Genomic DNA, 14492 nt, shown 5'->3' with positions numbered 1-14492 from the left:
GTTTAATAAAACTGCTTAAAAAAAAATAAGGCAATCAAACCCTGTAGTATATAACAGTTGAAAAGCGAAAAAGTTATTATCCAATGGGAAAGAAGAGTACTATATATCGACTCTATGAAAATACTTTTTTTTGACAAAAAGTATTTACGTTTTACTTTGTTATCTTTTTTGAAATTGAATCCCTCGCATTGCAATTCTGCTTTTCCACCCACTTGAACAAAATTTTGGTTATTTCGAAATATCATGACATCACAGACAATTTTTTTGCGTTTTATTATTGCTAAATAATATACATATTTGAGGGATTAAAATAATTTGAATTATTTTATAATACTTAATTTGGAAATATATCAAAACAAATAAAAGAAATGTATCAAAACTGCCATACCATATATAGGCTCATGTGCGGTAAAGGGTTAAACACTTTTTGAAAATCAATAATAATGCCAATAGCAACGAGTTAGTAAGTCGGCTCAAGATTTAAACAGATTTGGTGAGGACCCCTCATTATCTGATCTATGGGCGGGCTTAATTTGAGAAATCGCTAGGAGCACATCATCAGTATCACCCTCAAAGGAGTTGATAGTCAGCAAGGGTGAAGCTGGTAGGCTAGGGAATAATTTGGTGTCATTTTATACACTTTCTAAAACAAAAATCACATGAACGTTGTGCATCATCAGAAGCATTTCCATCACAATCTAAACTAGCAGAAGAACTAGTTCTTTTCGTGTCAATATTCTACAATGCCAGAAACTAGAAGAATTGAACTTTAGCTTCATTTCAATAAGTATATTAGCAAAAATTGTGTGAATAAAAATTTCAGTAATTAGAAAAGAGAAGTTGTTCGAATTGGATATTTGGATTGATTACCGAGGTTTCTATATGTGCATGCATGGTTAGTTTACGGTAATAAAAAGATCCCGCTTGTTTCTACAGTAAATATAACTAAACTAAGGGGACCCGGTGGTCTAGAGCTCGAAAATGTAGGGTATTTTCAGGATTTTTTTTTACAATAAAAAACTGAAAAACGATATTTAAATTTTTTAGGCCGAAGTTCCACTGTCCGCCATGTAATTGCATAAATAAACATATACGTACAATACACACACACACACACAAACACACTAACATATGTACTCGTGCATGCCCTTAAACTCGTGAACAGTTTGAAAGCAAACAGACAATCAGCATATAGCGCCATAAATTGTCTACTTTACGCACACACACTCACACACGCAAATACCGTTACCAAAGGAGACATAAAAGACGGTAAGGAAATGTAATTGAAGGCAAGAAATTTCGCACTTATCTGCTTTCAGTGTTCGCTAAGTACAGGTGTGTGTATGTATATGCGCATACATATATATGGGATAACGGTATAATCTGCAAAACCCAATAATACAATAAAGTATGTGAACAAACAAGAGTAAATAAAGCAACAACTCAAATCACAGACGAAAAAATGTCTCTGGTGAGATTTGCGTTCAATAAATGTAAATTCCCGCAGAAACAAATTGGCGCACGAACATGAAAAATAAGAAATAAAGCGAATACCTACTTATTAGGGCGGGTCGATTTAAAAATCGCTCATTGCACTGTGAAAATCGTATTCTAGGGATCAAAATGAGAAACTTTGCCGAAGGAACCATACCTCTAAAACGAATTCTGATGTTCCCCAATTTGGGTCGAACTTTTTAATTTCTTTTCTCTTGTAAAGGCCAAAAATGGTGATATTTTGAAATGATTGTATGAGGAACCCCCCAGGGGAGTTCCAGAGGGTGTGCCAATGGCATGGATGGATCGGCCGTCCAAAGTTAGTGGGGGTCGGTCATACATTTGGATTCGATTGGAGCACTCTAAATGGGTCAAAGTGGGATTTTTCGTTCGACCCAAATTGGGGGACATCAGAATTCGTTATAGAGGTATGATTCCTTCGGCAAAGTTTCTTATTTTTATCCCTAGAATATGATTTTCACAGAGCAATGGGCGATTTTTTTGCCTCCCCACAAATCGACCCGGTCTACTACTTATATATTCCATGTATGTAAATTTAGAAATTACGTACGCGTGTGTTTATTTGATAATAAGAACGCCATCATAAATGTTTGCTTCTATAAGCAAATTCTTTAGCAGAAATTTAAAGACTTGTTTAAAAATATGTGTACATACATGTCTATGCTTATAAGCTTAAGGAAGCATGAATTCTAATTTTCATGTTTTCTAGACTGGTTTTTGGCTGGTTTATTATTAAATTAAGTGAAATTTTGATTTGTACTGATTGCTATTTTAATTTCTAAAGTGTGATAAAAATTTAATATCATTTCTACAGTTCTACAGCTAGAGCCATGTGGTCAGATACTACGCATTTACTCAAAACATATCTTGGACGAGGCACATTTTGCTCGGCGGTTACGTTAACAAAAAAAAATTGCCGAATCTGGTGATCGTTTCTCGTGTTAACCGGCTCGAGTTGGGCACACCAAGTGAAACTTAGGCTTCTTCCACCTGATATTTTCAATCCCTTCCTCTTTTTCTACTAGCACCAGCTGGTATCGCATAGAATACTTTCAGAAATGGAGCACTTGGCCAACTAGATCCAGCCAACGAAGCCGCTGGATCTTTATCCGTTGCACTATATTTATGTCTCCATAAAGCGCATATAGCTCATCGTTCCATCGCCTGCGATATTCGCCGTCACCAAGTCGTCCAGAAACCTTCCGCAGAATCTTTGTCTTAAACACTCCAACGTTGCTTCATCGGAAGTTGTCATCGTTCAAGCCCCTGCGCCACTACGTTAGGTCAGGCATGATGCGAGCCCTACAAATTGCTAGTTTTGGTCGTCAAGAGAGAACTTTACCACTCAATTGCCTCCTTAGCCCAAAGTAGCACTTGTTGGAACGAGGGATCCTCCATTGGATTTCAAGGCTGGCATTGTTGTCGGTGTTAGTGCTGGTTCTTAAATAAATGAACTCTCTTACAACTTCAAAATTATAACTGTCAACAGTGACGTGGGTACCGATACGTGAGTACGCCGACCATTTTATTGGTAGTACCTGGGATACTTCACCCTGCCCTCGTCCAACCGCCCGTTTAGAATGATGGTTGCGTGTGTAGAAGTCCACGTAAGTGGGGAAAGTGTCTGATCGTCATACACCTGGGCAGGACGATTCAAGCTGTCCCCAATTTCCAGGCTTCTCCTAATTATCCTTTGGGTAGCTTCTAAACACCCGATTGGGACCCGTCATGTAAAAAGCCTTCCCCAGTGAAAAAACAAGCTAAGTCTTATAATAATACAGATAGACTTCAAAAATGTATGTTACCTTTGACATCGCTCCTACAAATTTTTCTTACATGTACCCCTTTTTGACAGAGGGGTAACTGTTTGTTGATGTATTTTCTGAGTGTATCATAAAAGGGGTCGAAAGTATTTCCATCAACGCACTGAATTCACTCTCAGCGGGGGACTTCCATTGTTATGGTTGCACCCATGCATATAAGCCGATGAAATTTATTTAATTCTATTCTTTCTATACTTTGCCTTGTGAAATGTAATCCTCTCTTCGCTCCAATATGACTATCTCTATAATCGGATCTCTCACTACATAATTGTACACACACAATATAATTTACATCTTTACCTTTTGCGCGTTTTTACAAGTTAGTATGTAAGTTAGTAAGTAAGTAAAGTTAAGGAGAATGGAAGAGAAGGACGATGCGACCAAATATTCCTTCGACCAAATATTCCTTCTAGGAACGTTCCTATTAGCGGTGCCCCCGCCACGACATAAAAATAGTGCTTGGCGACTTCATGGTAGTCTGCAGCATCAGATTCCATTATAAAAAATCCACCAAGCTACCTGGCTGTCCCCTGATCGAAAAACGTACATCTACCTACGCAAAGAATGTTGGACATCGAAAAGCTGAAATCACAACAGACAGCCAGAAGATTCGCCACTTGACTCTCACTCCTGCTCTCAGAGAGCACTGTCCAACAAACCGGCATGCACGAGCAATGGAACAAAATTTCTCGTTCCCTACGTACCGCCGCTGAAAAAGAAATCGGATTCCGGCGAGCCCATCGGATTCCGGCGAGCCCGAAAAAACAATTGGTACGACGAGGAATGTCATGCTGCTTCAGAAAGAAACGATGCCGCATATAAAGCCACTCTGCGACCGGGCGCAACGCGAGCCATGTGGGATCACTACAGAGAGCTAAGAAAAGGAGCGAGACGAGAGGCCGAAATACGTGAGTGCGAGGAGCTTGAGATGCTGGCCAATAGGAACAACGCCCAAAACTTCTACCAGAAAGTTCGGCGGCTTACAGAAGGTTTTAAGACCGGGACGTTTTCCTGTAAGAACAAAGACGACAATCTGGTGACCGACATCCAGAGCATTCTTAAATTATGGAGGAAACACTTCTCGAACCTACTTAATAGTGATAGCTGCGCATGTCACAGAGAATGTGAAGATCCCGATACCCCAATCGTTGACGACGGAATTGACGTTCCGTTACCCGACCATGACGAGGTGAGAATAGCGATAACGCGGCTAAAGAACAACAAAGCCCCGGGCGCCGACGGACTGCCGGCTGAGCTATTCAAACATGGCGGCGAGGAAGCATGCCTGCCGATTGGAATTTAAATGTGCTCTGCCCAATCCATGAGAAGGGTGGTCCTGCGATCTATGCCAATTACCGCGATTTTAGTTTTCGAAATATCGCATCGTTGGAGAGCATCGTACGAGCCGCAGAACTTAATCGCTCAGGCACAATATTTTATAAGAGCGTACAATTGTTGGCGTATGCCGATGATGTCGACATCATCGGCCTTAACAAACGCGCTGTTAGTTCTGCCTTTTCTAAACTGAACAAAGAGGCAAAGCGCATGGGTCTGGTAGGCAACGAGGACCAAAGGAAGTACCTCCCGTCATCAACAAAACAGTCGGCGCACTCGCGTATCGGCACCCACGTCACTGTTGACAGTTATAATTTCGAGGTTGTAAAAGACTTCGTTTATTTAGGAACCAGCATTAACACCGATAACAATGTCAGCCTTGAAATCCAACGAAGAATCTCTATTGCCAACAAGTGTTACTTTGGACTAAGTAGGCAACTGAGCAGTAAAGTCCTCTCTCGACGAACAAAACTAACACTCTACAAGACTCTCATCATGCCCGTCCTAACATATGGCGCAGAAGCTTGGACGATGACAACATCCGATGAAGCGACGCTTGGAGTGTTCGAGAGAAAGATTCTGCGGAAGGTGTTTTAACCTTTGCACGTTGGCAGCTGCAAATATCGCAGGCGATAGAACGATGACCTGTATGAGCTTTGCGACGACATGAACATAGCGCAGCGGATAAAGATCCAGCGGCTATGTTGGCTGGGTCATGTCGTCCGAATGGATACAAAGTATTCTATGCGGTACCAGTTGGTGGTAGCAGAGTAAGAGGAAGGCCTCCTCTGCGTTGGAAAGATCAGGTGGAGAAGGACTATACTTTACTTGGTGTGTCCAATTTTCGGCGGTTAGCACGAGAAAGAAACGACTGGCACGCTTTGTTAAACTCGGCCAAAATCGCGTAAGCGGTTATCGCGCCAACTAAGAAGAAGGGCATCTTGTGAGCAAAGCAAAAATAAATTATTTTTGAATCTTCTATTATAGCCTTTTAACAAAACTAATTAAGTCCTAAGAGATGAGATGATTGAGCCTTTATTAGATTTTTATTTTACATTTTTCTTATTTTTTTCTAAATTTTTGTTTGTATCGAAAAAATATACCGCTAAAAATGGCGAACTCCATTGATTGTGGAACTAGAAACAGTGAGATTTGGCTAGTGGGGTTTGGCCACCATTATGTCGTCTGTCCTTTACTGCCTGATCTTTTCTCTCCCACTCCGTATAAATTTTTCCCCTAAAATTTTTGATTTGTGTGCACACATATTTTGCAAATAATAAATGCCACGAATTGATAACAAAACGATTTGTCGCTCGCTTTAGATGTCATGTCCGCTCAAACTTCACCTCCGTTGCCATTCAACCAGCGCACCAGACATGACAGATGACAGCGAGTTGCCTTTACACATGCAAATTTATACATACAGTGGCACATAAATGATTACAAGAGTTATCGTACTTAAGTATATACATGTAAACTTGTGCGTGTGTGTGTGAGTGAGTGTGTGAAATGCGTGCTTGTAAACATGCGTACACCAACTGGTGTCAGCACGCACATTGCGTGAGTTGTATAGTTGATGAAATTGCAAAAATATTTCGGGCGTGCCAATCTCGCTTTTCAACATTCACTCATCCACTGGAACACTCATCCACACGTACGCTATCGTGTGCACTGCCACATTTTCAGTCAATCAATATGGCTGTGTCAAATCAATACAAATGCGTGTGGATGTGCATTCAATTAACTTGCGATATTGGGCTGACACACAAACAACCACTCGGTAGACAAACAGTCGGCAGTCAATCAGACATGGCTGCTGTATGGAGCTCTCACCAGTGGTAAGCGTAGATGTTTGGATCTATGCTTGGATGTGTGTTTGTGTGAGAGTGGTGGCAAATATATACATTTTCATATGGTGGCATTAAGAATTACGCTTTTTCACACTTACCATTTGAGGTTGATAGAAAATTTATATATTTCTTAAACATAAATTACCTCTTCAATGAAAGGCATATGAAATAATTTTTTATTGGTAATTGGACGGTTAGGTTAGATTAGGTTAGGATAAACGGCTACCCTCGCAAGGGCCTTATTTGGTCCATTGTGTGCTTTGTATCAGCAAGTGGCTTTGGATTGCCCGATGATGACCAATAGTGGCTATTGATGACACTTCAAATTCATGGCTACTGATGAAATTTTCAGGGTGTGTGAAAGGAGCAGGCGGCTGAGAAGAACGTGCTGAAATGGTTCTATCTCATCCTGAATTCAGCATCTGCAGTAAGGACTTGAAGCAACCCCAAGCCTCACCGCATGGATACGTGACGGACAATGCCCGGTAAGGAAATCCACCCAATAAGAGAGCTGTGATTTTTTCAGCTTCAGAAGTTCACTTGAGTACCCCCGATCTACCGTGGCCACAAGCATCTCGCGACTTTGCATATTTGCGCACTCACCAGCGCTCGCTGGGATGAGGGAGATACCCATCTTTCCAGGAGTAGATCACAGGGGATCCCTAATCCTCTCATTTTGCGGTTAAACCGTCTCGACGACCCCCTGTATAGCTAGCTCATCAGTCCAGCAATTTTCTGCTATGCTACTGTGACCGATGACCCCAATGAGCCACATATCGAAGTATTCGGAGGCAGTTGGGAGAGAAGTCTGGTATTTCCTAACTAATTTCGTGCCCAGGCCCTTAATTTTAACCTGGCTGTCCGAGAATATATTTATCTCTCTTACGTTATTGCACAGATAAGCAATCAATCCACTGATTCTTTAATTGCGGCTATCTCCATTTGGAAAACACTACAGTGGTCCTATAGTCAAAATTTGAGAAACTCCTTATCAAGTTTCTCGCAGTATACTCCCCTACCAAACCTTCCGTCCAATTTCGAACCATTATTTGGAAGGTTAAAGAAGCAAATTTTGCTTATTTCATTAATACTCTTATTGACTAAGAAACTTTTCTTGAAGTCACTCCAAATCCATCCACTCACTCACTCAATTTTAATCAGCTCACGTCAGCACTTATCCACTTAGCTTAAATTCAGCGGCACATGTGTGGCTTGTCGCCCGATAATAATTGGATAGTAATGCCTCCTTTTAAGTATAATTGAAAAGAAAATAGAGAAGCTCGAACATTTACAAATACGAAAATGGACATCCTTGAAATGTCTCTAAATAGCAGTGACCTTGCAGAAAATATTTATAAGCACTCGAACAGAGTCCACGGCTAAAGTTCAAAAAAAAAAAAAAAATAAAGGAGTTGGTGACACATAAGGAAAAATAAAGCCAAAAAAGAGCTGCACAAACAAGTAGTAATGCAGTGGGGAAAAAGTTTTGAAAATAATGCTTTTAGCAGCTTCTAAATGGTAAACACTCAAAGCACGCGCACGAAGAGGATGAAGGCAAAAAATTAATGAAAGAAGAGTTTAAGAAATGATGGTAAAATAAATAAGAAAAAGAAAGAGTGTAACATAGAGATAATGAGAAAATGTGTTGATGACATTAAACTTCTGACAAAGTGAGGATAAATGGCCGCAAAATAGCAAACACGAAAAAAAATTATTTTAGCAAAATAGACGAAAATGTAAATTAATAATATAAAAAAATTGCATTCAAGTTGTGCGTTAAATATAATAGCGGATTAATTTTAAAAGAAACTACTAAATTTGTATGTTAAAGCTGAATAGAGGAATAAATAACTTTGGGGGGCATAACGGATCGTTAACAGTGACGCCTGGCAGTGAATAATTCCTGATAATTTGTGGTAGCTTTGTTTTATGTCATCTTGGACATCTTTTAAGTAGGCAGATATACAGTGCCGCTCAACTGAATAGGTTTGACTTCTTTTTTAGACTTAGAACATAATATCTTCATAACAAGCACTCGGATTTAAGCCAAATAAATTTTAGCCTTCCACTCCTTGTTCCATGTCATGTGATCGCGCGCAAATCGAAGTCGCGCTTCCTTCAGTGCATCATTGAGAGGAGGTTTTTTTTATTTTTAATCTGTTTAAGTGTTTAGCACTCCGAATAACTCGTTTTACCGTTGCCAAACTAGCATTTGCATCGCATTCATTAGTCACCTCTCTGATGCCGTTGTAGCATATTTTTTTCCTCCTTTCATTTTTTTCCCGAAATCGGCTTCATTGCGAAGAAAATTGCTTACCACGTTTTGGCTTCGACCAATCTTCTTTACTATTTCATTATGTTTTAGGCCAGATTCAATATAGCCTTTAATTTGATCTTTTTCAAGATCGGTTAAAGATTCCCCCGACCCATATTAAAAAAAAAGATAAATTTAAGTAGACCAAAGAAATTATATGTTTTCAATCACGCAGTCAATCAAAAAGTGAAGTCAAAGTTGTCAAACCTAATCAGATGAGCCAAAAATAGGCCACACATTTAGCGAATTTCACGACGAAAGCCAAATTCTGATTTACCATTGCATAGAACCCGTTACGTTTTTATGTCATATTATGAGTAAACAAATGAATTTTCGAAACAAACAAGAAAGAAGAAAAAAATGCCATTGGAACAAAGAGAGAAGAAAAAATAGAAGAAATAATTTTCAAACCTATTCAGTTGAGCGGCACTGTACAATTTGATATGACAGAGCAACGCGTTAATATTACAGAAACTTATTGTGAAAATTAGCAATCTTTAAGTAGCACAAATCGCAAAATTGGTAATTTTTTTGGTGGCTCGGCTCTTCAAAGATCGGTGAAATAATTTCAAAAAAAGTGTTTCTGTGGAGAATATAGATGTTGTAGCGCGAAGTTTTGCTGAACAACTTTCCACATCGATATCTCGACAATCTCAACAATTAGGCCTTCATTAATCGACTGTTTGGCGCATTTTACTGGTAGATGTGCGCATGGTGGATATTTAAATGGTGTGATATATTTTTTCACATATAGTTGTTAAGAACCGTATTTTTAACGAAAATTGTGAAACCTGAAAGAATCACAATTTTTACATGTTTTATTTCAAATCAATATCTAGATGCGTCTTTTGAAATACTCTTTATAACTTTTTCAAAAAAGAGCCTGTCTTACACATCATCTATATTAACATTTCTGCTAAGTAGGCACACCTTTTGTCCAAGGTGAAAATTGTAAGCCTCGCATAACACAAGTATTAATGTTTAACTCAGCATAACGTACTTATCCCTCTGCGACTGACGTGACTTCATTTTCACAATTCCACAGACATGGTATTGTAGTATATCAGACACCATTTCGACGACTTGCCTTTACCAAGATCCGGCTTGTAAAATTGGTGAAACTATTAAATTTTTTGCTTATGGACTTATATTTTTATTTATTAACATATTAATCGAATTTAAAATGGCAGTTTACGTTGAACAGGTTGTGTTCTCATTTCACAAATTAAACCTTAAAACTTATATCTATGCAAACACAACGAAAAATATTCCATTTGTTATTATTTTTTTCAACAAATGTTTTACATTTACTTTTGTTTAAACTTAAACTCAAGGTCAAATTAAGAAAAAATATAAATTCAGTGGTGAAGTTAGAAATTATTTCATGTTGAACATTACTTAAAAATTCGTACTCCAAAAGTTATGTATTTAAAAGAAAAATACAATATTCCATAGTATAATTCTTTAAAAAGAAAATTTTGCATTCTAAATTAAGCTTAAGCTTATCAGTCTAGTGAAAAGAGATCATATGAATCGTGTAATAAAAAGTTAATTTTGTTAGCAGGTGTCATAAAGTATCTTAGAGCATAGGAGGCAAATTGGCTTTAAGAATTGCAGCAACAATATCTAGTTACTCTTTTTATTTTTTGCGAACATATAGAGCATAGTTTTCTTCCACTCGCTGAGTTAGATCGAATGTGATCTAACGAGAATCCCCTTGCCAGATTGAGTAAAAAAGTTTTTCTTCTCATTTTAGCATCACTGTCTGAACACATCTGATACAAAACAATACCAATCATATCTATTAGTCTTTGGAAAACTGCCATAGACCACGACGAGTTTTATGGCTGCTTGAATATATCGAACATTTTTTGTCAACTTCGTCGACTCCTCCTTTGGAATGGTTGTAATCTACTATCATAACTGTTTTTTTTGTGCCGACATCCATTCTTGATTGTGTTGACAAGAAGAAATCAGCAGAACGGCTTTATTCTTCTTGGGTACACAGGATAAAAGAGTGCACTCTTTCGTGAAATCATAGATGGGACTCAGCACTTCCCTATTTTTGTTCGGTGAAAAAATTGCCTGGAACCTCAGCTTTATTCTTTTTCTGTGGACCAGATATTCCATTATAGACCTGTCAAAAAGTTTGAACCAAAGCTCCAAATATCCTTCAAAGTTAAACGTGTTTACACGGCGAGGTATCCTGATGCACTGCTTCATAAGTACGTTGTTGTTCAGCGATGGACTGGACTTGACTTGAACAATAAGTTCTTCATCTGTTTCATTATTTGAAACTTCATCGTTTTCTAAAAGTTCAGTTTCTGGCTGAAAATTGGGGTCAGTGCTCAGTTTCTTCATCCAACCACTGTTGTATCTTCTCGTCACGGCTTTCGAAAGTTCCAGATGATGTTCTCTTGGAAGAATGTATCCTCGGATTTGTACTTAACTGCTCCATCAAATCAAAATTAAAAAAAATATAAGGTAATGAAACAATTTCACTGATACGTTGTTCAGGAGACACTATGAAAATAGAACAAAAATACGGAGGTGATTCTTTCTCAGACACCTACGTCAATACTGATTGACTTGTAGATACTTTTTCACTCACACCGACGCATGTGCTCACTTCAACTGCCTTTTATCATTAACGTACTCATAAAAACGTAATAAAAAGTTACTAAGAATTCGAGAGTATCTGGTAATAAAAGAACGAAGCAAAATAGTATTTTGTAGTATTTGGTTTCTGTTATACTACCACGTCAGTTGCAGAGGGTTATACATATATGTATTATCCACTTGTTAAATTATTTTAAGTATACTGATATTTGAGAAAAAACACCTATGGGATTTGGTGAGCTTGAATCTTTTGTAAAATTTGTTTTTTAATTTATTTCTGTTTTTTATTTATTTTTAGTTTTGTGTGCCAACCTCTGCTTAAGAGGAATGTTTGAAAATACTTATCCAGCATCTCTCAATGACATTTGTGTGGCATCTAAATGAGGAGGTGATGAAAAAAAAGTGTTTGTAGTTGTGCTCGCTTTAGTTGTATTCGTGGCAGCCAAAACGACCGCCTCAGAATTATTGGTTGAAATTGTTTTGCTGGATTCCATAATTTTCTCGAGCTACTAAAAAAGTGGTGTCAATGCCAAATACAAACAGAAATGAGGAATTTGTAATTAACGGAACGTTGAATATCATTTAACAAAGCAAGACAAGTCAGCTAACTGGCAGTGTAATGCGGACAGCGGAGCGTATGAGTAATATTGCTCGAGATTTGCTTTTTTTCATTCAGAGAAATAATGTTTATTTTTAGCCTTTTATAAAAGTGAATTTTAAAAATAAATAGACTGCAATGGCAATGACACTCAATAAATTCTCAATTAACAGTGCCGTGTGTATTGCATTCTTGCTTTATCATATTTTTAAAATTGTGAGACTGACGCAAAAGCCAATTGGAAGTATATCCGAATGGGTGGGGCGCTTTATCAAATCCTTTTTTGTTTAATAAGTCAAATACTACCCAAGTGATTTTGTGCACCCAATTTTACATTATTCATTACCTTTGTTATATATGCACGCATTTCATTATTATTAGGCTACTGCGCACTGTGACCAAAAGAGATTTATTGTGCAAAGCCTGTTAAGCTGACTACCTTAAGACTGTTTTAAGACTTTTTAAATTTTTATCTCGAGTTGGGGTTTATTGCTTCCCGCTTTATATAAATGCACGGCAATACCATCAAGGCGGTATAGCCTCTTATTGTCTAGTGCAGAATATTCAAAAAACATTCTGCATGCCTTCAGGATCGGAGAGACTTCGGCCTGAAAAGCGTTAGCAGTATTCGGCAGTTTCAAAGAAATAGATAAATTGACTGATTTAGAGAAATTTATTGATTCCTTCTTGGAGGTGTCCGTGAAGACAGAGTTACCAGCATCGGTACAGATTTTTCCCTCGATCCGACCATGTCTACTTCCAAAGATTGCCCTCGCACGACCTCAAAATCCAGTTTGCGGGGAGAGAAATCTGAACAAAGTTCAGTGAAGTGCAATGTTAACTGCCTGAGGATTTCTTATCACTTTTCAACTGCAGTGGCTTACATTTTATACACAACCTAAGCTACAAATATTTTACTTGTAATACTTGAATATAAAATATTTACTTGCTGCACTTCTAGCGGAAAATATTTCCGTTTTACATTTTCCCATTTTCTCTTGTATCTCATAATTCCCTGACTGTAAGACGCCAGTTGAAGTGCAGCAGTAATAACAGTTTTTTATGAGCAAAAGTGACACAACCGAACCCTCAGACTTACGCGCAGTTGCGATTGTAACCTTGCGAAGGGCAAGTTCAGTAGCTTCTTACTTGTACATTGAGTGCGTTCCAATGCATGCAAACATACACCAGTAGATTGTGGAAATTATATGCTTTATGAGCATGAAAACAATAACAACTTGCTGGCTGATGATACTCAACTACAACTATATATAAGTATAATTGTGTGTAAGTAGTCAACTGGCAACTCAAAAGTTTTGCCAGCAAGTGTATGGGGAAGCCAGCGAATCTGCCAGCATTTGTTGTTTTTGCTATTTCGGTAGTTCTATGTTAGCGTATAGTAGTGTGCGCCCGCATTCATTTGATGTCCGGCACGTATTTAGTTTGTACTTCCGTTAGTACTTTAAATGATCTGCTGCTTTTAATTTCCTGTACATTTCCTTAATGCGAGCGAGGAAGGATAGTTGGAATGGAGGTTGGTTTCTGGGTAATTTCGCAAAGTAACGAAACAGTGCTCGTGCAGCAAAAGTTTAGGTTGAAAATTGCAAAAGTACTAACATTCCAAAAATGCTTTGAAATTCAACTAATTTAAGATTTCGAGGTTCATATTTCTTAAATAATGCAAGTTTTCTCAAATTATTTCGGACTTTAAAGAAATTTCGTACCTTTCAAAATACTAAAATTTTCCATTCGAGGCAGTTATTGCAACTAGATTGTGCTGATATATTATTTCCATTTTATTCACATTTTTATAAACTGTAGTTCTCATCAAGTTGTTTAAATTATGTTATCAAATCTATTAATTATGTACTAGCTGATGGCCACGCAGGATGGCCAACAGGACCTCATCAATAAAAAGTATTTCAATGTATATAAATATGTGAACCGAAAGAACGAGAGCGGATTTTAAGTAGATTATTATACATTTTCTGTTGTTTTCATTATTTATTGCTTCTGTTAAATGATATTTACTTTTTTTAAAGTTAAATTTCAAGGGCCGATGTTGAATGTGAACCAAACCTAAGCGTCAACGACACCGTTGGACTTCCTTCTTTGGGGTTATTTGAAAGAAAAGTTGTACGTCAATAAGGCAGCAACAATTTAAGAGCTAAAGGATGAGATAATTCGGCACATTAACAGCATAGAACCTCAATTATGCCTCAGCGTCATCGAAAATTTGGACCATCGGATGGAGGTGAGCCGCCGAGGCCGCGGCGGCTATTTGGTCGATAATTTGTTCCATGCGTAATTGAGCTATACTAATATTATCATAACAAAGAAAAACGATAATAATTTCTTAAAACACTTATTTTTTATACAAAATCAACACCGACCCTTAAAACCTAACCACCCTTTATTTGACACTTGTAAACTAGACA

Source organism: Anastrepha obliqua, chromosome 1, assembly GCF_027943255.1.
Source record: "Anastrepha obliqua isolate idAnaObli1 chromosome 1, idAnaObli1_1.0, whole genome shotgun sequence".
Classification (NCBI taxonomy): domain Eukaryota; kingdom Metazoa; phylum Arthropoda; class Insecta; order Diptera; family Tephritidae; genus Anastrepha; species Anastrepha obliqua.
This window is presented reverse-complemented; position numbering follows the sequence as displayed.